Source organism: Microcebus murinus, chromosome 13, assembly GCF_040939455.1.
Source record: "Microcebus murinus isolate Inina chromosome 13, M.murinus_Inina_mat1.0, whole genome shotgun sequence".
NCBI classification, from domain to species: Eukaryota; Metazoa; Chordata; class Mammalia; order Primates; family Cheirogaleidae; genus Microcebus; species Microcebus murinus.
Window position 1 is genome coordinate 7,802,939 of NC_134116.1, and position 26,289 is coordinate 7,829,227.

The 26,289-nt window shown below is 46.9% G+C and overlaps 1 protein-coding gene across 1 annotated transcript in view; it reads left to right on the forward strand.

Moving 5' to 3' along the window:
* Positions 1-26,289, forward strand: part of RAB20 (RAB20, member RAS oncogene family) — a 31,134-nt gene that overhangs the window by 753 nt on the left and 4,092 nt on the right. The window lies entirely within an intron of this gene.

Consider the following 26,289-nt stretch of genomic DNA (forward strand, 5'->3'; position numbering starts at 1 on the left):
AAGGTTACCCTGGGAAAGCACCTGGCTCCAAAGACGGAACCTGCCCGCCACTTGAGTCTATAAGTGGCCTTTGGCTCTAGGGCGCCGCTTGCAGCGCAGAGCTGCACATGGCGACCAGACGCGCTGCTTTGTCGCTGCTTTAGTATTTTCAGGTTTTAAATACCCTCAGGAACATGATCTCACTTGATAGTAGTAACAGCGTTGAGGGGTGAGTAGATCTAGTGTGATTAGCCTTTCTTTTTACAAAAAAGGAAACTGAGGCACAGAGTGTTTCCCCTCTCCTGGGTTTAGTCAGGAGAGTAGGATGTAGAGTTTCCAGATCTCTTAGTCCAGACCATATCTGCATTTTAGAGTTTACTTATCGTCTCTGCTTGATGCTGGCTCATATATGTGTCTTGTAGGTTTGGAGTGATTTCCTGTAGATGCATTTTTAAGATAGTAATGAATTATTTTTAGTGTGTGTAGTATTTGTGACTTCTCAGAAGTACAACTTAGAGGATCTTAACTCAAGCTTTCTCTTAACTCAAACTTTGCAAAATAACACTGATGATCATGGTGTAATAATGGAATGTATTTCCTTCCCCATGAAAAAGAGGAAATACCCTAAGTAAATGGAGAGACTGGAAATGGTATGATACATTTTCAATGAATGTGGGGTTTTGGAAGCCTGAAACTTTAAGGTTCAGACTTCTTTTATGTCAGCACTTTAAAAAGTCATATACCCAAAGGTCCTGTCCAGGATTTTTAAATTGCCGTCTTGGGTGCACCAGTCTGCTGAATAAACAGGATTATAATGAATTCTCTATCTAAAACTGAATTAATGAAGTTCAGCCAGGCACTTCCACTCCCCCCCCTCCCTTCTGCTTTCTTTGATGCCTTCTTTTTCTTTATTATCTCTGTTAACATCATGACTAAATTATTTGCAATGTCCCCCAGGTATGTTCCCTGCTCTTTTCTCCAACTCCCCTTCGGCGCAGGGCGAGGTTCCTCTGTGATCCTTGCCTCAAGCTGACTCCCTCGCCCTGGGCGTTTGGTGTGGGTGGAAGGCCGCTCTGGAAGTGGCATGCAATCACATTCCCAGTACTTGTCCGCTGGCTGTGTTCAAAGCTTTGCCCCTTCGCTCCTTTCGTTCATTGGCTGGACGTTCCTGCTGCACTTGGTTTACCCGTGCATAATGCGGGATTGGCGTTGGGGGACACAAAACAAGGCCCCGTAGTGGCCAGACTGGAGGCAGACTCTTTCCACACGGGCGATGTTTCCGCAGCAGGTGTGGAGGGCGGTGTTAGAGCAGGCTCCTGCGTTGGAGGGTGAGTAGTAGCAGTTTCACTCCGACCCGTGGCTTCCTTCTTTGGCACCAGGGACGTGATGCAGCCGGAACCCTGAGCACCAGAGGATTTTGTAACAGCGCTGATGTGATACCTAGATACCTCAAGGGTTCCCGGGGGCGGCAGCTCATTTCCTGGCTGCGGAGGCTGCCGCCCTCTCATTCCTGGAACCCTGAGTGTGAACTCAGCAGGGCCCGTCTCCGTCTCGCATTCCCAGCCTCTTGTGTGCACAGGCTCAGGGCAACCGGTTCTGAGTCAGAGGAGTCGGAGGGACTCGGGTCGCCCCGTGCCTGTCTCCGCAGTGGTGGGCTCATAGAATACTCGAGGGGAAGAACGGTAGGAACTTATGTCTTTTCCATAATCCTCGTTGCAAATTCAGAATTTAACTTTTGGGGCCCCTGCTTTTTCCCTCCTTTTGTCTAGCTCTTAAACTTTCTTTCCAGCCGGCAGACTTTGCTTTTTAAGTTGCTTTTATTGTCACTGTCATAACCAAAGCAGAAGGCTGAGGACCAGAGGGAGGAGAAACCGCTTTTACTGCTGCTTTCAGCAATAGGAGGCTGCGGTGTGGGCGGTGGAGAGCGTGCCGATGTTTAATCGAGGAAAAGAAAGCGATAGTAAGATGATAAGGGTCAAAATTCCTGTTGCAATTTCCTCTCGCCTTTTCCAAAACACCCAGGACGTGGCTGCTGGCAGAGGCCGGGCGGGTGGTGGGCGGAGCTGGACGGGAAGGGATGAGCTGGGTTGGGAAGTACTTTGTCTTGTTCAGCTGATTGGAGAGCCCTTCTGAGGTAGAGACGGAGGCTCATCGATGTTAAGTGGGGTTTGGCCCTTGGTCTGTCTCGCCCTGCCTGGCCCTGCCCACCTCCTTCCCTCGTGCCTTTGTCACTCCCCGCTGTGTCTGGCTGGGCAGACAGACGTGGAGCCGTCGCGGTGCCCAAGTTGGCAAGTCCAGGAAGCAGACGGGGTTGCCCAGAGAGGAGACACAGCCCTGAGAGAACCTGCCACTGCCCTCCTCTCTGTCACCCCTTGGTCAGAACAGCCTAAAATGGTGCTGCCCGTCACCAGCAAACGTCCCATGAGCGCCCCCTCCGTGCCCGGCACCCTATATGCCTCCCTGCAGCAGCCACACAGGCTGGCGTTGCTGTGTGTGCTTTGGGTTCAGAGGCGGGGATGGCAAAAAAGAAATAAATGGTACAGTTTCCCATCTGATAATGTTTTGGAGAAAACACAGCAGGGCAGAGAGAAAGTGGCTCGTGTGCCCGTGGAGGCCACATCACCAGGTCCCTGGAGCCCTGCTTATCTCTCTGCCCTGCTTCCTCGGGGCTGTAGCCCTGACAGTGGCCGATGCCTGACTCATGCTTGCAGCCCAGTGCTGACCCTGAAGACCAAGTGCAGGAAAGCAGTTAACAAACCCAAGCCCAGTTCCCTACTCATCCAGTTTCCAACTGCTGCCGCAGAAACTTTGCTGTTGGGATAGAGTGAATATATTTTGCATGTGAAACAGGGGTCAGTCTTTGGGGGCCAGAGGGCAGACTGCGGTAGACAGAATAATGTCCTCCCAAGATGTCCATATCCTGATCTCTTCAAGGAGTCCCCGTGTGGCGGGATGCTCTGGCCTTTGGGTCCTTCTGAGGCTTCATAAAAGGTTGCCGCCACACCCACAGCTTCCTCCCTGGAGCAGGCTTTCCTGACAGGGCATCTGCCTGTTGGAACTTGCCCAGCAGCCTGGACAACTGAGAATTTCCCTAATTGTTAAGTCCTCTCTTCTTTGCTAAGTGAGTCTTCCCTCAGTCCATCTCTTTCTTCCACATTTTAGAATAAACAGCAAGAACGAACTGGGCCCCACCTTCAACATTTGGCTTGGGAAGCTCCTCAGCTAAATCTCTAACCCCAGCATGCAGGTTTTGCTTCCCACAGGGCCACAGGGCACAATTCAGCCGAACTTTCTAGCACTCGAACCCTTTCCTCCACTTTCCAGTATTGTGTTCCTCATTTCCGCCTGAGGGTTCTAAGCAACAGTGCCTTTGACACCTGTTCTTCTACCTATAATCTATTTGTGCCAACTTAGTTGTTCTTCAGGGGATGCAGGTTTCCTTGTGGGCCATCACCAGCAGAGCTGCTGACCCCCATGTTTCCACTGCCATCTGTGCAGGGCGGCCTCGGTGACGCCCTCACGCCCCTCACACTCTCCTGGCTTCTGAGCTTCCTATCACTGCTGTAACAAATCAGTTGCTTAAAACATCACAAATTCATTACCTTACAGTCTGGAGGTCTGAAGTTCTAAATGGGTCTCTCTCACTGGGCTAAAGCCAAAGTGTCGGCAGGTCGCATTCCTTTCTGGAAGCCATTGGGAAGAATCTGTCTCCTTGGCTTTGCCAGCTCCTAGCACCTGCCCCATCCTGGCCTCTTCATCCTCTCTCTGGAGCCAGCAGTGGCCGGCCAGGTCTTACATGGCATCACCTGGCCCTGGCAGTCCTGCCTCCCCTCCACATCGAGTGGACCCTGTGGTTATGTTGGACCCGTCCTCATAATCCAGGGTGACTCTTTGTTTTAAGGTTGGCTGATCAGCGGTTTTAGTTCCACCTACAACCGTAACGCTCCTTGCCGTGTGACGTAACATACTCGCAGCCTCTGGGATTAGGACCATGTCGGGGCTGTTGTTCTGCCACCACAGCCATGACTGTGGTTGTGTCACCTCTCTCTGCCCGTGTCCTCATCTGCAATGAGGGGATGATGGTGGCACCTACCCAAAGCATTGTTAGGAACCAATGAGTTGACATTGGCCAAGTTCTCAGAACAGTACCCAGAATGAGGAAGCACCAAATAAGTTTTTGCTAAAGAAACAATTGTCCCCCTGCCCTAGGAGCTTAGTGACAGTGGTTACCACCAGCAGGCATGGCTCAGAGGGGCGAGAGAGGCTCGGTGGCCCTGATGATAAATCTGTCATAAATGAGGAGGTCAAAGAGAGGGGAGGAAGGAGTAGGAAAGCTTGTGGTTAGCAGTGGCTAACGAGTTTGAATAAAACTCACCCGAAGCGAGATGGGGACTCAGGCATCTAGAAAGTCTGCAGTATTTAACTTCCGCCTTTGCTGTCTGAAACCAGGCAGGGGCCTGGTGAGGACGGGTTTGACTGCAGGGGCAGAGCTGGTTCACTCTGTACTTCCCCATGTTCGCCCTGAGCCAGGAGGGAACAATTCCTCAGTCTCGGCAGGAAGTCCAAGCTTCGGTTTGAGCCTGGGGACCCATCCTCCTTGGTGGCAGAAGCTCAAGGACAGGTGTTGGGTGAACATGCCAAACAGAGGCAGACGCGCCCCCTCGCCTCGTAGTCAGAGGCGGAGTTGGGGTGCGAATGGCTCTGGGCCCCAGGGGACAAAAGGTGGGACTGAGAAAGTGGGGCTTTTTGGTGTGGATAAAGTTGTCGTGTGGAAGAGGAACTTAAGCCTTGTTCTGAGTTTTACTCCAGAGAGTAGAACTAGGTTTGGGGGGTCTGCGGTGGGAAGGTAGATTGGATCCGTGCGTGGGATGGGCTGCCTTGCACCCTCGCACGCCCGGCCTGCGCTGATCACTACTGTTCCTGGCCCGGCCTGCCTGAGGGCTCTGCACTCTTGCGTTCTGTTCACTTCCCCGTTCTCTGGTCCTCCTGGGAGGCGTCAGCGTCTCTGTCCTACACACCAGGAAGCAATGAAACTAGGACTGTCTCATTCAACTCCCAAGCCTCCGTCTTCCCGCCATGGTAGACTCCAGGTCTGGGGGCTGCTCCATTCAGGACCTGGGGTGGGGATTTCTCTGCAGGTCAGGTCCTTCCCTCCCAAAGCCAGAATTCAAGGACTTACGAGGACAGGGGCATGCTGGGGTTGGGATGTCAGGCTCTCCAGGCCCTCTCTGCCTCAGAGGTGCTGGGGCCTCTGCAAAGCCAAGCTGGGTGCTGCAGGGGTAAGATGGTTTGCCCAGGCAGGCTCTTCCTTAAGCTCTGCGTGCAAGTCAGAGGATCCATTTAAGATCTTCCTTTTTACTTGAACAGCTTTAGTGCAACTCAGGAGAGGATGCTGAAATTTCTGGTTGTGAAATCTTGGTGCCTGGAGGAGGGAAAATTTAAGTGAGCCTGTGAAATTAGCCACGAGGTTAAGAGGTCTTGGCTGTTTGAGGCTGTGCTGAGGCAGTGCGGGGGGGGGGGAGGGTGTCAACAGTGAGTGTGGTGCACAGGTTAAGATGCCAAATGAGATGAGCCGTCTAACTGTGAGGTCCGGCAGCCCCCTCCCCTGACTCCCTGACTTCCACCTTCCTGGGGCTGAGACCACCCACCCAGCTGCTTCTGGATTCAGGGAATGGGGTGGATGCAGGTCATAACCATTCTGGTGGGAAAGGTATACTTCGAGGAGCCTGGATGGTAGCTCACTTGGACAGGGACCGCAAGAGCTGCTGATAGTTGATGCTTTAGGCTTGACTGTGAGGACTGAACATTTTCAAAAAGGCTTGAGATGTTGATGCAGAAGGCGTCAGACAGCCAGAGCAAAACGTGGAGCCAGGGGGTGGAGGGAATCCGACTTTAGGTGGCTCTCAGATTGTACCAGGTGAGGCCTCTGAGTAGATTTTGAGGTCTTACCATGGCCACCCTCAGCCTGACACTCAGTATTTATGGGACAGGAGACCATCTGGCAGGTCACATCCTCTCCCAACAGAGCGGGGGCTGCTGTGGGCCTGCCTCCAGGTGTTGTAAATAAAGCTTTATTGGCACACAGCCACATGCATGCGGTCCGTGCCGCCTTCACCTTCCAACAGCAGAGTTGCATCGTTACAGCAGAGACCACGGAACACACAGAGCCAAACACATTTACTATCTGGCCCTGTGCAGAAAAAGATTTAGGTCACGTAAACGTGAAGATACTTTGCCAAAAGTCTGTTTTGTAGATACAGCAACTTCCAAAAGGAACCCATGACTGAGTTAAACTCAACGAGCAGCTCCCCAGTTTCCACTGTGTGTGCTGGGCTGGGTTGCAGGGCGGGTATTGAAGACCTGGATTGAAGACCAATATCCACTCCCACCGAAAAAAGATCTTGGAAAATTCCCGTTTAGGTTTGGCTTCTGGAAGCCCAACCTGCCAAGCCTGTGTCGTACATGGGCTTGTGTCTTTATCTCTGCCCAGGGTTTGGAACCGGAGTGTTTTGGGCACAAGCCTCATTTGTGGGATTCCTCTGCTTTTTGACCAAGAACAATGGCCTGGACGTGCACACGGGTATTAGATAGGTGAACAGAATCGGTGTTTGAGTCCGGCAGGCGCAGACAGAGCTACATTGTGCGTGGAGATTGTGGAGCACAATGGGTGCTTGTGTGCAGTTCCAGGCGGGGAGCCCGGTGGAGCCTCCTGGAGGGGGCGCCCAGGAATTCTGGGGGTGAGAAGAGGTATTTAAGGCTCATTAGTGTGGTGTTGATTCAGGAGAAACTTAATTAATTAAGGTCAAGTATATTTGTTAGCTAGTAAATGGATCACATTGAATGCCTCTGCAAGGTGATTTCATGCTTCATTATTGTTAAGTTCTCTGGAGAAATAGAAAATTTATGGTTCCAAATTGGAGTTGCCCCTCTTTGCTTTGTTAAGGGAGTCTTCATAGAACGTCCCTCATCATGAAAAAGAAATTTTGCTCACACATGTACATATGTGTACATACACATGTTTAGAATAATAACCCTATCACTATGATGACTGATTTCTGGGGTCCAGCTGGCTGTGCCCACTGGCCCAGAATGGTCCCAGCAGTCATGTCAGTCCTGGCCTCCCACTCTCCGTCCTTCTGCTCCCCCCTGAGGGGGCCTTGCTGTGGGGCCTTCCGGACCTGGTCGGCTTCTTTGCTCAGAGCCCCTCCCGGCACTGCCCTGTCGGCCAACACAGGTGCCCTGCACCCTACTCCAATGCACTATTTTTAGTTTGCCACATATGCCTGTCTTTCCTCAGCATACAGCATCTCTTTCCCCGGGAACGTCCTTGCTTCTGCGATGCCTAACTCGAATTTATCCCGTCTTCCAATGAAGCATTCCTTGGTCACTGCAGCAGAGAGAAGAATTCCTCCTTCCTCCAAACTGCTGCAGAGTGACCTTGTATCCCTACTGCTCACTGCAGTCATCTGTTTTTGTTACTTGTTTATCTTCCCTCTGATTTGCACTCCTTGGGTTTTATTCACTTTTATGTTCTGCATTGAATCTAGCATTTTGCTTATAGTTCTTAAACTAAGTTTTTGCTGAATGAAATTTTTGAAAGCAGTGGATAAGGTTCAAAGAGACTAGAATTAGTGGTTTTATATTCTTAATGATGTATTGACTCTGAATGATAAAATTAGTATAAAAATACCATTGTCATTGGCTCTATAATGCAGCTGACAACAGGCCAGTGTGTATGTGGGAGCAAAGTGATGGTCTATGGTACTAATTATAGGGTGTTCTTAAAACAAACTCTTTAGCAGCTGTTGATTTCTTTTGAGTTCAATACCATTAAAAATCAATTTAAAGATGAAGAATAACACACCAGAACTCTGCTTCTGGGAAGATGGAAAACTGTACGTTGCCCTATTCTTTCCACTAATTACAGCTAAAAACCTTGGATATTATATACAAACAAACAGAAGACGATTCTGGAAGGTGGAGAAGAAGGCAGAAGCTCTGGGGACCTCAGGACCTGCAGAATGGCATGTGGTGAGTTCCCTGAGGTTGCCTTTTGCCTTGTGGATCCCATATTTTGGGCTGAAGAAGCTAAAAATTCAGAACTACCAACGAAGAAAACAAAACAAAAGGCTACTCCCTTGACAAAGGACTAAGAAGCAGGTAGTATAGCAAGGCAGGAAACTTTTAGATAATAACTGAATGATATTATCTAAACACCACCGAAAAAACCATGGCCCACCCACGCCCACACCAGCAAAGGATGGGTGGGGGGCCTGGATCCCACCCTCGCCTGGCTCTGATGAATGCTCAGCCCTTTGGCAGGGTGACGTCCAAGGGGGCTTGGTAGGGAGCTGGGGCTTGTCCCCTCCCTGTACGCATGAGGACACCCGAGGGGCCAAGTAGGAGCTTGGACTTCTGCCTCCACCTGTCAGGGAAGGGGCAGAGCCTCCCCCACATGAGCTCTGTCCAATGGTGTCAGAGGAAACCAGTAAAATAGGAGGTTTAAATAAGATCCAGACTCTCATCACAATATGAAAATCTCCTGATGTTGATAAAAAAAAAAGCACTCATCATACGAGAACCAGAAAGACCTCAAATTGAATGAAAAATGATGATCAGTAGATGCCAACACCAAGATGATAGAGATGTTAGAGTTATCTGACAAAGAGTTTAAGGCAGCCAAGCCATCATAAAAATGCTTCAGTGAGCAATTATGAACATGCTTAAACAAATGAAAAAATAGCTCCAGTAAGGAGTAGAAAATATAAAGAAGAACGAAGTGGAAATGTTTGAACTGAGAAATACAGGAACCAAAATAAAAGGCTTACTTAATGAACTCAACAGCAGAATGGAGGGAAGAGAGGAAAGAACCTACGAGCTGGAAGATAGAATAATAAAAATAGTAATATAAATTATCTAATCTGAAAAACAGAGAGAAAATAGATTGAAAAGAAAGGAGCAGAGCCTCAGAGACCTGTGAGACTACACAGAAGATCTAACATTTGTGTCATCAGAGTCATGGAAGGAGAATGAAAGAGGGACTGAAAACATACTAGAAGAAATAATGGCTAAAACTTCCCACATTTGACAAGAGACAAAAGTCTGCAAGTTCAAGAAGCTGAGAAAACCACGAAGAGGATCAACCCAAAGAAATTCATACCAAGACACATCATGATTAAATTTCTGAGCACTAAAGACCAGGAGAAAATCCTGGAAGCAGCCAGAGAAAAATAGTAAGAATGACAGGGCTTCTCATCAGAAACCACGAAGGCCAGGAAAAAGTGGCACATTATTCAAGTGCTCAAAGCAAAAATGAAAAAAGTTGTTACATAATTCTTCTGGCATCTTCAGTCCCCAAAAATGGCTCTCAAGAGACATGCTTCTATCATATATGCCACAACATTGGTTCGAACTTTTCATTTGTTCTGTTCTTTAAATTACAAAAGTAGAATATCTAATATGCTATTTGGTAAACCTAGGAGGTCTTTTTTTATACATAGATTTTAAAAGCTTTTGACTTTATAGTTTAAAAATTGGCAACAAGTTTTATGTACATAATAGCTTGTTTTTTGGTAAAATTGTCTGGGCTTTGTTTTATTTTTAAGTTCAATTGAGTGAGGTTCATTTACATATAGTAAGATTCATTTTTTTTAGTATACTGTCAACAGTTTTGACAAACACATACGTTACATAACCACCACCGTCAAGACACAAGCCATCTTCAACGTCTTGAGAAATTCCTGGTGTCTCTCTGAAGTTCGCCTTCCCTACTCACCTCCAGTTGATGGGAGCGTGGATCTGTTTCCTGTCCCCAGAGTTTTCTCTTTTCTAGGATCACAGGACACGGGGCATTTCAAGCCTGTCTGAGATCTGGCTGTCGTTGCCCCCATTGCACTGTAGGTTGAGGAACGGGGTTCGAGGTCAGTGTGCCGGGGCCACTGCACCCTGCAAACAGCATCGCAGAGACGAGGTTGAGATGGCCCAGGTGCCTGGTGCTGGAGCAGGGTGCACAGACAAAAACCCATGCCCGACAGGAGCAGCACAACCATTCCTCCGAGACAAGGCCGCAGGGGAATTGGATACATCTAGGATAACAGTTGACCGGCCTTTGTATACACAACTTTGGATTTAAATGGCCTCTGGGCGAAGGATTTTCAGTTTATCAGTTTGCAACTTCTCATCTACTTTTTGAAAGAGGGTGAGGGACTTCCATAGGGCTTTCCCCCAGTGGTTGTGATATTCATCCACCTCCTAGTTGGTGAATGGCCACTTTTGTGTTCGCAAGTGCCAAAGGCCAGGAAGCTGAGGTCCCTGTCTTGGAGCACAGGCCTGGCACAGGGAGGCTGCGGGGCTAGTGAGCGCGGGGCGTCCTTCAGGTGCCAGCGCTGTTTCAGCGGTGGAGTGGGAACCCTTTTCGGTTCCCTAGAGCCTTGATTGGCTGGGAAAAAAGTATTTTTTTTGTTGTTGTTTATTTGTTTTTTTAGAGTAACAAAAGACCTTCCTTTCTTAGGGGCTGCTGTCTTCATTTGTACGGCTGCGTCAGGTGGGAGTGGCCATCAGGAAGGCGGCGTGTAGCGAGGGCGGGCTGGGCTCAGCTCTCCCCAGTCTACACATACCTGCAGCCCACCTGGCAACATTCTCTCTTTCCCTCTCCCCACTGCTTACACAACAGTGGGCTCATCCCGTGCCTCCCAGCATTTATTTTAAAAACAAATGTTTTCATATCACCTTTGGAATTTAAGCTATGACAACTCAGAAAAGGTGTGTTGAAGAATGACATCACTTCCTTAGTCCATAGTTTGGAAGTCCCGTAACAGCTGGGCTGGGTGTTCTGACTCTCAGATTCTCAGAGAACCTCTTTCTTAGTCACTGTTGGAACTTTTCTCTCTCACCACCAATGATAAGTATGTGCAATCACACATACATAAATAAAATCTATGTATTGCTGGGAGACATGGAAAAGTGGCTATATGTTTGCTTTTTCCTTTATTTTTGAAAATTAGAGGTGCACTTATTATATGTTTTGACTAAATGCTCAATGACTGTTTAGCAGTTATTAAAAATCCTAAGACATGGAGAACTTCCAAGTAGAGCATTTGCTTGAAAGACAGGTAGCTTAAGTGGAATTAAGTAAGTAGAAATGAAATATAGCTCTTAAAGGTTGTTTTGTGTAATGCCAGTGCTGGTACATCGAATCATACAGATTAGAATTATGGTATTATCTAATCTATTATTCTGCCTTGAACTCTTTAAACTAAAAAAAAAAAATTGTTGGATCAAAAAGAATGTAACATTCTAAGTGAAGTTGCCTAGCTGATGCACTGTTTTTATTTTTGCATTCTGTTGATCAGTTTCCTATTTGTTTTTGAAGGTTTGGACGGTCTTACAGCATTCACAAGCATAAATTTAGAGTTGTTCTTGCTGCAGACGTACATTTACACCTGTTATAGAAAGCTCTTTTTTGCTCACGCCTATGTCTGAAATGCTTACCTATATTTGAAAGTAAACGTTCAGATACAAAGAATAAACCAAAGGGCACGTTTGTCACATGGTTTGTGTGGGCGGATCAGCTGCCATCAGCCTGTGGGCGTGCAGTCCCTCAGAGACCCATCCTCTCTGCAGCCTCCCGAGCAGAGGCTCCATGGCAGACTTTGGCCAGATAGTAGCAGCTGCTGCTCTGGCACTTGCTGTGTGCCCGAGGCTATGCTAAACCCTTTATTTATTTTAGCTCCTTCAATCTTCTCTAGAACCTTAGCAGGTAGCAAGGTTATTATCCTGAGTAAGTTTACACAAAGCCAGGAAGTGGCTGAGCTGGGATCTAAGCTGGTCAGACCTGCCCTGGGGTTTATGCACTTAATCCCCAACCCTGCTGTGCCTGTCAGAGGAGCCACTTCTATCCTAAAGTGAGAGTGGACCCAGGAAAGCATTGCTCCCTCTGCGTCTGCGTATTCGTGCATATGATATAATGAATAGACATTACCGCACATTGTATTTAGTGCACCGTGTGCCATGGACTGAAAAAGTACTGCCACACCTGGAAGTGGTAAATTAAAAACAGTTTCACCTTTGGGCTGTCTGTGTCATAGCTAGCAAGGTCAGTGTGTTGCAATTTCTGCTAGCTCAGCCCTTTCCCATGTAGAATCATGCCCACTGCATACTCGTAGAAAGGTCATTTAACTTCACGTCTGAGATACGCTTTCTGGTTTATACAGAGCAGCCTAATTCAGCGTGTCCTAGGACTTGTCCTGGAGACAGAGGTCCCCAACCTGGCTGCTGCGGTGCTGGGTCCTTGTTGGGGACGGAGCCTGTAGGGTGCTTTGGCACCACAGTCGGCTCTTCAACCTCGCTTGGTGGCAGTCCGGTTTCTGGCGTATCCCGGTCCTGGAGAAGGACGAGCACTGTTCGTTATTTGTGGCACAAGTTCAGCTTGTCCTGTCCCTAAACACCCAGCCAGCATGTCGGCCAGTCCCTAGTCACTGCACACGCTTAACTGCCCTGTCACAAAGATGAGGGCAGCCTGGGAGTCGCTGAGTGCATTAGTAAACAATGGGGTGTTTCTCCTTAGAAACAGAAGACTGATGTGCGACTGTGCGCCTTTGTGGGTTGTCACCGTCTTGTGGAAAGCCGCCAGCTCATGGCATTTCTTGAAGTGACTTATGTTGTCCAAGTAGACAAATTCAGAGGCACCACCTTTCACAGCTGATTTGAGGATCAGTGGATTTTTTTTTTTTTTTGGAAGAATCAGGGCAGTTTTGGAAAGTAAGATGAGGAGGGTGTGATCCTCTGTGTCCGAGTCTCAGTCATCGTGTCTGACGATTGTGTAACAAACCTTCCTTACGGGTCTGTGCAGCTTGAGTAAGGTAGCAGATGTGACAGGACCTAGCGCTGGCTCGCAGGCTCTCAGCAGATGCTGTCTTTCTCCTGGCTCGTAGCAGGTACCCCTGGCCTCTGTAAAGCTTGGTAAGGATTAAACAGTTGAGGCTGTTTCCGTGCTTGTTTCATGGATTTTCTCTGATGTGCTAAGGAGTAACTTTTAGAGTCATTGATAGGTAGGGTTTTGGTTGGACGTTTAGTTTTCATATGTTTTGCAGTATGTTGAGTTCCAGCTTTTGAGTGAAGACCATGTAATCCACAGTGTTTCTGTGGAGCCATATTATCAAATAGGAATATAGAACTTAGCAGTAAAATGGTAACATTTTTTCCCAAAGTCAAGGTGTTGTAATCATTAATTACTTCAAAATGAAGAATGATGGACTGCAAAGAGTTTCTTTAATATTAAAGGGCGTATTTTATAGACTATAATGTACCCTTTTTATTTATTGCTTTGTATTTCTTTCTCTTTTTTGGAGGGGGCGTGGGGACTTTACCATCTTCCCCACATGGCACTGTTGCATTTTTCTGCACTCACCCAGACTCTGAAGGGCCTGTGTGCCCGCCTCGGCCACCACTGCAGCCCAGTGATCTCCAACATTCCCTCTAGTTTTAAGATCCTAATGTCTATAGAGTGAACACATTATTCAGTAAGTGCGAATGTGCTTGTTTTTCATTTATTCAACACTTTTTTGGAGCACTTCCCATGGCTCAGACAGGGTGCTGAGCTGGGGAGGGGATAGCTGTGAACAAAGTACATGTCATGTCCAGAGGGGAGATGGACATCAGACAAATGACACAACACGACTTGCAACAAGTGCTGTGATGGGACAGGCACTTGGGAGACCTAATTCAGATTTGTCTATTCCTGTATGTTACCCTCTGTACACTCTAGTATCCCTGCGTGTATACACCACCCACTTCTGGGCCTTCTTGCCTCCTTTTAGCTACAAGGCATGCCTGGCTCCTTCGTTGAATGAGTTAAAGAAGATCTTTAATGTGTCTTTATTTTTATATCTGCATGGGAGTCATGATTTTACCCTTTTTCAAAAATTGTCTTTTAGGCCGGGCGCTGTGGCTCACGCCTGTAATCCTAGCTCTTGGGAGGCCGAAGCGGGCGGATTGCTCAAGGTCAGGAGTTCAAAACCAGCCTGAGCAAGAGCAAGACCCCGTCTCTACTATAAACAGAAAGAAATTAATTGGCCAACTGATATATATATATAAAAAATTAGCCGGGCATAGTGGCGCATGCCTGTAGTCCCAGCTACTCGGGAGGCTGAGGCAGAAGGATCACTCGAGCCCAGGAGTTTGAGGTTGCTGTGAGCTAGGCTGACGCCACGGCACTCACTCTAGCCTGGGCAACAAAGTGAGACTCTGTCTCAAAAAAAAAAAAAAAAAAATTGTCTTTTAACATGTGTCAAGGTGGAACTGCTTTAAAAAGTGCTTGACCAAATCCCATTCTTGTCCTGATGGAATTTAGAGACCCTGTATGGCCACTGAGATCTTGCTGTTGGAGTGACATCAGCAAGATGGCAGAATAGAAGCTTCCAGCACTTTTCTCCTCTCAGGGAAACATCAATTTGAACAACTGTCTATGCACAAAAATATCTTCAGGAGAGCTAAGGAACCCCTGTGAGAGATGACAGTCCCTGAGTAGGGCACAGAGATAAGAAAAGACACACTGGAGAGGAGAGACAGCTCAACCCACCTTAGCCTCACCCAAGCCCGTGTGGCACAACACAGAGAGAGCTGCTCTCCTTGGGAGAGGGAGGAGAAGTGAGCACTGACTTCACAGTGGTCCAGCACCAGGCCAGCCCCAGTGGACCCCGGCACCAGGCCAGCCCCACTGGCCCAGGCTCTAGGGCTCTGGCAGCAAATCTGCCCAGAATCTCTGGCTGGCTGGTGAAGGGCTTCCTCTGCCAAAGCCAGTCTGTAAACACTGGAATAAGTTCCTCCTTCTTCACAAGCACAGGGAAATAAAGCCATACCTGGAGACAAATGAAAATAGAAGCACAACATACCAAAATTATGGGATGCAGCAAAAGCAGTTTTAAGAGGCAAGTTTATAGTGATAAACATCTACATTAAAAAAGAAGAAATACCTCAAATAAGCAATCTAACTTTACAGCTCAGGAACTAGAAAAAGAAGAACAAATTATGCTCAAAGTTAGCAGACAAAATTGAACCTTTAGCTAGACTAACTAAGATAAAAAGAAGATTCAAATCAATAAAAGTATAAATGAAAATGGTACCATAGAAATACAAAGCTTCCTAAGAGACTACTTCAAACAATCATACATCAACGGATTGGATAACCTAAAGAAATGATAAATTCCTGGAAATATACAACCTACCAAGATTGAATCATGAAGAAATAGAAAATCTGAACAGACCAATAATGAGTAAGGAGATTGGATTTATAAATAAAAACCTCCCAGCAAGAAAAGCCCAAGACCCAATGGCTTTGCTGGTGAATTCTACCAAACATATAAAGAAGAATTAACAACAACCCTTTTCAAACTCTTCCAAAAAATGAAGGAGAAGGAACATTTCCAAGCTCATTTTATAAGGCTAGCATTACCCTGATACCAAAGCCAGACAAAAACACTATAAGGAAAGAAACTTACCAGTCAATATTGCTGATGAACACTGGTGCAAAAATCTTCAATAAAATGTTAGCGAACTGAGTACAACAGCACATGAAAAGAATCATTCACCATGATCAAGTGGGTTTTATCCTTGGCATGCAAGGATGCTCTAAAATATGCAAATCAATAGATAGGATACATCATATTAACAGAATAAAGGATAAAAACCATATGATCACCTCAATAGATGCAGAAAAAAGCATTTGAGAAAATTCAACATCTTTTCACGATAAAAACTCTCAACAAACTAGATGAAGAAGGAATGTTCCTCAACATTGTAAAGGCCATATGTGACAATCCTATAGCTAACATCATATTCAATGGTGAAAAGTTGATAGCTTTTCATCTAAGATCAGGAACGAGGCAAAAATGCCTACTCTCAACACTTCTATTTAACATGGTACTAGAAGTCCCAACCAGAGCAATTGGGAGGGAAAAAAAAGACAAGAAAAAATAAAAGTCATCCAAATTAGTCTCTATTTGGCTATGACACAATTTTTTAGATATAGAAAACCCTAAGGACCCCACCAAAAAACTGTTAGACCTAATAAACGAATTCAGTAAAGTTGCAAGGTACAAAATCAACATACAAAAATCAGTTGCATTTCTTTTTTTTTTTTTTTTTTTGAGACAGAGTCTTGCTTGTTGACCAGGCTAGAGTGAGTGCCGTGGCGTCAGCCTAGCTCACAGCAACCTCAAACTCCTGAGCTCAAGCAATCCTTCTGCCTCAGCCTCCCGAGTAGCTGGGACTACAGGCATGCGCCACCATGCCCGGCTAATTTTTTGTATATATATTAGTTGGCCAATTAATTTCTTTCTATTTATAGTAGAGACGGGGTCTTGCTCTTGCTCAGGCTGGTTTTGAACTCCTGACCTCGAGCAATCCTCCCGCCTCAGTCTCCCAGAGTGCTAGGATTACAGGCGTGAGCCACCTCGCCCGGCTTTGTTGCATTTCTTATACTAACAATGAACTACCTGAAAAAGAAATTAAGAAAATAATCCCATTTACAATAACATCAAAAAATAAATAAAATAAAATACCTACTGATAAATTTAACCAAGAAGGTGAAAGCTCTGTACACTGAAAACTATAAAATATTGATGAAAGAAATTGGAGAAGACACAAATAAGTGGAAAGCTATCCTGTGTTCATGAATTGAAAAAATATTGTTAAAATGATACACTGCCCAAAGAGGTCTACAGATTCAATGTGCACTATTCACAATAGCCAAGATATGGAATCAACCTAAAGGTCCATTGACAGAGGAATGGATAAAGAAAATGTGAGATATATCTTGAGATGCACACACACTCACATGTGCACACACACACACACACACACGAATATTATTCTTCCTTAAAAAGGAAAATACCCTGTCATTTGCGACAACACAGATGAACCTGAAGGAAATCATATTAAGTGAAATATCTCAGGCACAGAAAGAAATACCTCATGATCTCACTTATATGTGGAGTCGAAAAGAGTTGATCTTATGGAAGCAGAGAGCAGAATGGTGGTCACCAGGAGCTGGGAGTTGGTCAGGACTTGGGGGTGTTTTAATCAGAGGCTACCAAGTTTCACTTATGCAGGATGATTCTGGAGATATAATGTTCAGCTTGCTGACTATGGTTAACAATAATGTGCTGTGTACTTGAAATCTGCTAAGAGACTGGATCTTAGATGTTCTCAGCACACACACACACACACACACACACACACATACACACACAGAAATGGTAACTGTGTGAGGAGATAGACGTGTTAATTGCTTTGATAGTGGTAATCATTTCATAATACATCCAAATATCACATTGTACATCTTAAATATATGCAACTTTTACTTGTTAATTATACCTCAATAAGCTGAGAAAAAAATAAAAACAAATGTTCTGACTTAAAAAAAACAAGCAACAAACCACCACCCTTCCTGTTAGGCACTTTCTCCTGCAGTCTGGATTCGTATATCATGGTTGTCATTCGCCACTTACTCTCTCTGTGTGAGCTTTGGGTCTCTGCTTCGAGATGTGTAAAATGTGGGGAGGATGAAATGAAACTGTACATGTATGGGTGCACGTGTGTATATACATATGGGTGCGTGCGTGTGTGTGTGTGTGTGTGTGTGCGTGCAGCATGACACCCTGCCTGGCACTTGAAGTAAACTCCCAATCAATTGCTCTTAGGAAAATTCTTAGAGGGAACACGAGCTGACTTGGAAGGGATCAGGTCCCGTTGAGTGTGGAAGCTGAGGTCCAGGCCCTGTCCCAGAGAACACACCACTACCAAGGTCAGAGCAGGCAGTTCCTCTCTGGTTTGCCATCTTGTCCTAAAAACTGAGAAGTCAGGATGAATAGAGGACGTTTTAACTCCTTTCCAAGTTTGTACTGTAACTGGAGCTCTTCTAGTGAAGATCTTGTATTAATTAGAAGCCAAGAACGATGTGTGCTGTGCCGGGTCACAGTGGGTAGTACTGTCTGGGCTGATAATTTCTGGATTGCTTGAAGATACACTGTTCCCGTTTGTCAAAGCTTGTTGATCTGTTGTTTACTTAGCCGGGAACCTTTTCTACAGCAATTGCAAAAGCACATTCTCAACCTAATTAATTTCAAATCTGATTAACTGTGGTTAGTTACCATTAGCCAGCCCCAGCCCCAGCGGCTCGGGAGTGAAGGTCCTATCACCTGGAGAGTGTGGCCCGTCAGCTTCCTTCTGAGGGCTCCAAATCGGCTCCTTGACTGTTGCGGTGGGGAGTATCAGGAAGAGGGCAGTAGAGTGAGGTGCAGAGCCGTAAACCATCAGGTTTTCATTAGAGTGAGTTGTGTTCATTCTGCATCTCATCAGATGCAGAATGGGTGGATGAGAACAGCCCAGATTGTGACAGCCTTCTCACCAAAGTGACCTCCTGAATTGGAGTCTCTCTCTCTCTCTCTATATATATATATAGGCATAGTGTACATAACACAATTTGCCATTTAACCATTTTCAAGTGTCCAGTTCAGTGGCATCAAGCACATTCACGTTGTTGTGCAGCCACCACCGCAGTCCACCTGCAGAGCTTTTCCATCACCCGAAACCGAAGGTCTGCACCCACTGAACACCAACTCCCCTCCCCTCCCACAGCCCCTGGCAACCTCCATTCTACTTTCTGTCTCTATGAATTTGACTGTTCCGGGTAAGTATTTTAAATTACCTTTATTTTACTTTTATGTATAACATAATATTGTTATATTTAAATATGATAAACTAAGTTCTTGAAAGCATTTCTGCACCATTAAAATTATATCTAGGTAACCCCAGGTGGCCCTTACCTGCTCCAGAAGGCATTTCTCCGTCAGAGTGTCTATTGGTGGATAATGTACTTTTCAGGGAATTTTATTAGAATACACCCAACCTGTTAAGCAAGAGATAACTAGGCACTGTAAACATCTGTAAAACATCTTTGTTTTCTTAGGATTCTCTAGAAAGGGTTTCATATGCTTTCCTTAGGGCAGAATTAACAGGAAAACATTTGTTCTCTGTGTGTATTTCTCAGAGGACTTTATATTATGGAGGAGGGGAAAAACTCCTTCTATTCTGCATAGTAAAGCTGTTAGAAATAATTGGGATATTTATTGAGTGAAGTACTCTAGATAAAAGGCTATTCTAAATAATTTGATGTTTTGAAAAAACTCTTTTTATATTTAAAGAGTTTTCTTCATATTGTATTTGAAACAAGTTAAAACTTGCTTTTAAAAACCCACAGAGATTTTACTTTCCTACTTTAATAAGTAGAGACTTTAGCAAATACCTGAATTTTTATTTGATAATCTCATGCTAAAAATTAATTATCACAGGACAACAGAGTATCTGTTGAAGGTAAAGGAGATTGGATTAAATATGCTGGTATGTGAGAGTTTTTGTTTTTTGAAGCTAAGTCTGTTATGTAAGTGTATTTTCTTTGGATTTGCCTCCTTTTGTTAATATTAGAGTGTTAAAGGACATCTCTTTGTTTGAGTTATTTGGTTTTGTTATTGAATTATTTTTAATAAATTCATGTCTGAAAAGAGTGAAGTCATTTGAGAATTAAGCTTCAGTTATTATATAACCTTAGTCGTTTTTTTCAGAAGCTCAATCCTTGAGTCACAGGTATGGAGTTAATTTATATGTAGTTAATTATTTGCGTGGGTTATATAGCACATGATACATGTTTTGTTTTTAGTTTTTCCTTCAAATTATCAATAGAAACAATAGAAATGACACATGCTGATTTGGGTAAAAATACATTGGTGTATTTCAATATGAAAAATCCATTTTTCTGTAATAATTCTACTCTCCCCTGATTGTTGCTGTTCTATTAGTTGGAAATAATTTGTAGTTTGGGTTTCTTTATTTCAAAAAGGAAATAAGTGTCATTTTACAGCCTTGGGTTTGGGTGGTTACATACTTGCTGACTACTCTCAGTAGTTGAGTGCTGTCTAGAGAGTCATTAACCGTCTAGAGAGTTATTAACCGAGTCTCTGAATGCTGACTTTCATTTTATTACCAGTGTAAACCCCTGGGCTTCCTAGACTAGAAGAATCATTGCCCTCCGTTATGTCATAAAGCACAGCTATGTTTTTAATGCCTTTTAATGGTCATAGACTATTCAGAACAAAACTAAAGCAACTGTAAATGCAAGCAACTAAGTTGGATTGTTGGATTTGAATTATTAGCTTATTTTTAAATCATCTCCTTTGTTGGTGTAACTAATTTGTCTTAAAGTTTTAGCTCTTCCTTCTGGCAGGAAAAAAAAATTAATATTGCAGGGTGGGATTTTTTCCTTTTAAACTTCTACCTGTGAGTGTCCCGCTGTTGGATGTTGGCTGGGGTCTTCCCTTGGCACAGCTGGGCATGGAGTTTTCATGAAGTTTTTCGTGTAAGGTGACATGTAACCATCGTGGGCTCCACCTGGCCAGGGTGGTGCAGGGGCCTGGTCCCAGACTGTCACTGTGATAGTGTCCCACCGGGATTGATAAGACCCACTGACAAGTGTGAGCCTGGCCTGAGAACAACGGCGGGTCCTTCACAGCCTTGTCCGCTGCTGCTCTTCGGGGGACTGATGCTTTCCATTCTTCATGCTCGTCTTGACTTCCAGGGTCTGCTCTTCCTATCTTTATTTCTTTTCGATTATGACATCCTGACATTCTTTTTTCTAACTAATTTCTTTTCTACCCCATCCTAGAGTAGGAGCTGAGGCTGCCAGCAGGGTGAGGAGCAGGGAGCCTGGACTGTGCTTGCAGCAGTTCAAGTCCTGCCTCTGCGGTCTTGGCCCGTGTAGCGAGGCCGTGTACTGCGTCTCTGCCTGCCGGCGTCTCTGCGGGGCTGGGGCTGCTGGGGGCTCCACAGGCAGGGGCACTGCACGCTCCTCATGAAGGGCTTGGAGGCAGTGCCTGCGTGTGGTGAGGCTGTGAAAGTGTCAGCTGCTTAACAAAGTTATTAATGCTAACCGTACCCATTTTAAGAGCTGGAATGTTGTACGTCCCAACTAGGCACCTGGTACTGTACTGCTCTGTCTGCTCCTTACATCTGGGAGGCTGTGTGTCTGTCACCCTGAGGCCCATCGTCCGTCACGGGCACCTGCCCTCTTCACAGGTCTTGCAACCGCCTCCTCTCTCAAGAGGCAGCCGGTGGATCACTTCTGTGGCTGGATAATTCATTAGTTTTCCCTTGATAACTTTTTCAGCGGTTACCACCTCTTTCTTCTTTTATTTCTCAGGAAAGGCAACACACTGGACTTGGATGATTCATTTCTTATCGTGCAAATCAGGTTAAGGGCAAAGGTTATTCTTGTGCTCCTGGCATCAGGTTGCATTCAAACAGTGAAGCAACTATTTCTGTGCATGTGACTTGGTGGTCTGTGACTTGTTTCTAGGAAGCCAGCAGATTTGCTGACTTTGGTCTTTGTGGTTTGGTTAGATGAGTTCCATGTCACCCGAACCATCCTCGTCAACTTCTTCTCTGACGTGGGTCACTGAAGTTCACTGTGGTCTGCCTTTTCACCTGCTTTTGGAGGGAAGAGGAAGCGGGCAGGGGAAGGAAGCAGAAACTTCTCTCAGCCACCTGACCCTCCCCATGGACGTCAGTGAGAGGAAGAGACCTTTGTCCTTCGATTCATGATTTGGTGCCTATCAAGGGGGCGGGGGCACCGGTCCTAGTGAGTGTGTGAGTAACAAAGGGCCACGACCTGGGTGGCTTAGAACAATGGAAGTTTATTCCTCACCACTCTGGAGGCTGGAGGTCTGAACTCATGGTGTCAGCAGGGCCCCTTCTCTGAGGGCTCCAGAGAAAGCCTGTGCCCTGCCCCAGCCGAGACGTGGCCGGGCGTGTGGGTGGGAGAACGGCCTCCCAGCACTGTGGGGAGAGGGCCCTGGGGACAGGGGAGGCCGAGCTCAAGGGCCTCTGGACGCTCTGCATGCAGGCTCGTGCGTGGAGGACCAGAGAGTAGCTCCCAGGGCACTGGTCAGGCAGCCAGGCTTCCTTCCCCGAGACAGCCCTGGCAGGACATGTGTGTGACCTCAGACAGGACTCCGTGCCGCCGTCTGGGGCAGAATTCCCTCCTCTGGGAAACCTCAGTGTGTGCTCTGAAGGTCGTCAGCTGATGGACGAGGCCCACCACGTTATGGAGGGTTGCCTGCCGTACTCAAAATGCTAATCCCGTCTACCAGATACTTCCGCAGCCACGTCCAGACCAATGCTGGGCAGAGCCCTGGGGCACCGGGCCTGGCCAAGTTGACACATACAATTAACCACCACGCGGAGGTGTCCCTGGTGCGGCCGGCACACCCATTCCTCCACCAGAAAGAAGCTCTGGTGCAGCAGGCCCAGAGCTGGTGGGCTTCCGGCAGGCCCGTCAGCTGCCCCGTTGGCCCTTCACTTTGTAGCCCTGGGGGGGTGGAGGGGCGGCTGCGTCCAGCCAGGCCCGAGCTGGTCCGAGACAGCCCCAGCTCCTTCATGGACCTGGTCAGACGTGTGGCCCGTTTCCTCATTGCACTAAAAAAGATGTAATCATCTATTCTTTGCAAACATTCCCGGGGGATGGCTGTGTGCATGGATCATTCTAAGGTCACTAGCAGACAGTTTAAAATCACAAATGCAGATGGAATGTTCTAGATCTTGCCGTGGAGGTGGTCCCATGACCATAAACTTTATTCAAAGCTCATCAAGCTTTATGAACTAGAACTAAAGTAACGTTTTGGATTGTATTTGTGGCTGAAACCTGAAAATATTGGAAAAAGGTTTTAATTGTGTTTTTAAAAAATCTCTCCAAAGGGAAGTATGTCCTGGCTGGCTCTAGCTGGGCTGCTCTGGGCTCTGTTTGCTCGTGGTCCTGTTTCTGAAGTGTTTATTTTGTTCCTGTCTCTGGTTCTGTGCATCTGGGTTTTATCTTTCTTCATATTGTCACAGGGGTGTTTTGTGAGTTCCCGTTCAGGGGTCTATCTGGATCTTGCAGGCAGAGAGCTCGTTTAAAAAGTTCCCCTCGTTCTCCGTGTTGGCACTTGTGTTTCCTGGTGGGGCTTACTCTTAAACAGAACTGAAATAACGAGGGTTCCCATGCGCACATTTCAATTACACCCCACTTGCACTAGGTAAGCTGGTGATTTTCAATTCCGGCTGTGCATAGATCCACCTGGGGGGCGTCTAAGAACCATATGACCCCAGCCCTACTCTCCATCCTGATTCCTGTGGTCTGGAGTCAGGGGTCTGCGCAACAGTATTTTTAAAAGTCTCCTCACCCAGGCTGTGTGTGATTTCTAATGGCTATTGCAACCCATTCAGTTATTTTTAGACCATTTAAATGAAGACGGCAGACACTCAGGGTTAAAGGTGGGCTGTTTGGCTTCAGGAAGGCGGAAGGATAAAATTGGGCAAGTTTCAGTTATCTGGCAGCTGACTGGGATTATTGTGGGCTGTTGACTTCTGCTTTCCTCGTGCTGCCTCTGGGCCATTTTCCACTCCACGAGTCAGAGGAGCAGCGCGGGAAAGCAGCCCCAGGAGCAGGGGAGAGGCTCATCCCCTGAGAATAAGAAAAATGTAGGCAATTGGTCAACCGCAAAGGGGCCACCACTCTCGGAGACAGTTTGCAAGGTACTGATGAGGAGACAGGACACAGGCTTGGGAGGAATCTAATTCACGACTTACTTAACAGACACATTGGGCTTAACACGAGCCAGGCCCGGCTCTGGGCAGTTTGCCAGTGTGCACCCATTCAGTTTCTCAGCCACCCTTTGGCAGGTTCTATTCACATTTTAGTGATGGGGAAACTGAGGCACCAATTGTCTAAGTGACTTGCTCGAGGTCACAGGGTGGGGACTTGGATGTACTCTGTCTCTAGAGTCAGGGCACCTTAGGGGAGCCCTCTGCCATCAGCGTGGCACCTCCAGGGTGGTTCTCTGTGCACATGTCAGAACTGCCAGGAAGACAGACACTCTCTGCTAGCGCCTGTGTTCCGCGGAGAATGCAGGGTAGCGGCCGGCGTTTCTCGCCAGAACAAGCTGCCCGAAGACAGCACAGCCTCCTTCCTCTGCTTCTGTGGGGCTAGAGCACAGACTCCATGGGCTACCTGGAGCCAGCGTCCTTGTCTGGGACCCACTCTCCTGTGTGTCTGTGGCCCACCTCCTGCTCCATTGTGTGCCTCAGTTTCTCCTCTGTAAAATGTGGGAAGGGGAAGGCCATGTCGTATGGTTGCTGGGAAGACCGCGAGAGCCTCTTAAACCCTGAAAACTCGTTGTGCAGGCTGAGCTTTCTTCCCTCCCTATTCCAGTATCTCCCATACCTGACAGTGGGAAGGATTAAGGAAATTAGTATCTCATCCCTGTTATAAATTACCAAATTGGTATTCTGGTTTCCAGCCCCTTCTCTTGCTCAGGCAGAACATAAACCACATCTAGGGATCTAGGGAATGGAATTGGCTCTGTGGGTGAACAAACACAACTGTGGTTTTAGATCTGTGAATCTGAAAACCAGGCCTTAGACTCTGGCAAACCTCTGGTCACCTCCCCCCCAGGGCCCTGTCTGCAGAGGGTGAGGTCTGGTGAGACCTGACCCTCAGGGCGCTGTCTGTAAAAGGTGAGGCCTGGTGGGGCCTGCCCTCCCCGCACCCCAGGGCCCTGTCTGCAAAAGGTGAGGCCAGGTGGGGCCTGCCCTCCCCGCACCCCAGGGCCCTGTCTGCAGAGAGCAGGGGCCTCCCTCTCCAGCTGCTCTGGACTCACCAGTAAGTGTCCCTGTCAGTTTTGCTGCATGTCAGTAGTTTGTCCACAATGAGCCTGATCAGATACTGGAAATGTTGTTACAGATTCTAGTTTTCCTTAACCACCAGGAATAATGGACATCCATGTCTGAATTGTGTTGGCAACATAAAGCTTAACAGATCCCTGTGGATTTGCTGTATAGATGCGTCATAACTCCTGGACAAGTCTAACCTGGACCCCCAGACTCTGGTCACTCTCAAGTCCTCCCAGCCCCGAGGCCCCACAGATAGCTCAGAAGCCGAGGAGGAGGCTGGGCCTCCTCCGGTCAAGCACCTGCCTCCAGACCCGACCACAGCCGGGACCAGCAGGCCTTATATCGGCGGTGCCACACCCAGTTGACCAGACCAGGGTTCAGCAGCTCACTGGCCCTTGGCTGCATTGGTAGAATTCGAACCCAATTGTATTTTTCTCTTTTGCTTTGGTTCTGGGTCAGCCTGGTGCTTTGCCATGCCCAGAATTGGACCATGAGGCTGTTTAGTTCTCCAGGGAAGCCCAAGCCAAGGGCACCACCAGAATTCCTATAGCTTCAGCTGCAGAATTGGGACCCAGGTTTGAGAAAAAAGGTGAGAGAGGTAGAAATGCCTGATGCAGTTACCGGGGAGGGACACGTGACATACCCCGTTCAAGCCCATCCTTGGAGAGGGGAGACCCCCACTCCGACAGGCACTGCCAGTTGCATCAGCAGGGCTCGCCCTCGCGGCTCCGTGCACACCCACACACGGCCAGAGAGATTACTAGGGCCCTGGACTCAGACGCACTGTGAATTTGTCAAAGCCAAGTGCAGAAGACCAAGGCTGAGTGACTTACCACTTTATCTTTATTGTCATGCCTGAAATACCAGAGTCCCCACTTAAATTCAGTTAAGATTAAATTTAGAACTTCTGTCCCCTGTAGGACTAGCTTGTCTTGTTATGGACAATGCACTCATTTAGAGCAGCCTGAATATTCCCTTAGCAATCCCCAAAGCTGTAAATGATCTCGAAAACAGCATTTAAGGACTTCAGATATGAAAACTCTTATTTGTAAATGCCTTAGCTGGGAAACTGCCCTGGCTGAATGGCAGATCGCAGAGTACCGAGGAGCCATCCTTGCTCGCTCTTCCTGGCTGGCATGGGGTTCTTTGCTTCCTGCTTTCTTTAGCTACTATTATTGTTTCCTTTCTAGTTTTTTAAAGGTTAATCAGACATTTTTATCTGCAATGGAAAACTATTTTAGGCACAGGCATCAACACAGCTCTGCCTTTGTCCTGAGTGAACTATGTGACAGAGAGGTGAAAATGGTTCTTCCTGGGTAGCTGGAATGTCCCTGGCTCTGTGTTCCCACAGTCGCCGTCTCGTGAAACCCGGCGGGTAGAAGCTGATGACATTTCTGGCTCCTGGAAGGCCTCACGCTGCCTGGATTGCTATCTGTGGGATCAGTGCGCCTGAAAGGAAAGTCTCAGCGCCGTGCAACGACCGACCGGGAAGCCTTCCTTCCTTTCCTTTCCTGTTTCAACTACTACCTGCTGTTGTCAGTTCCTGTGTTGGGT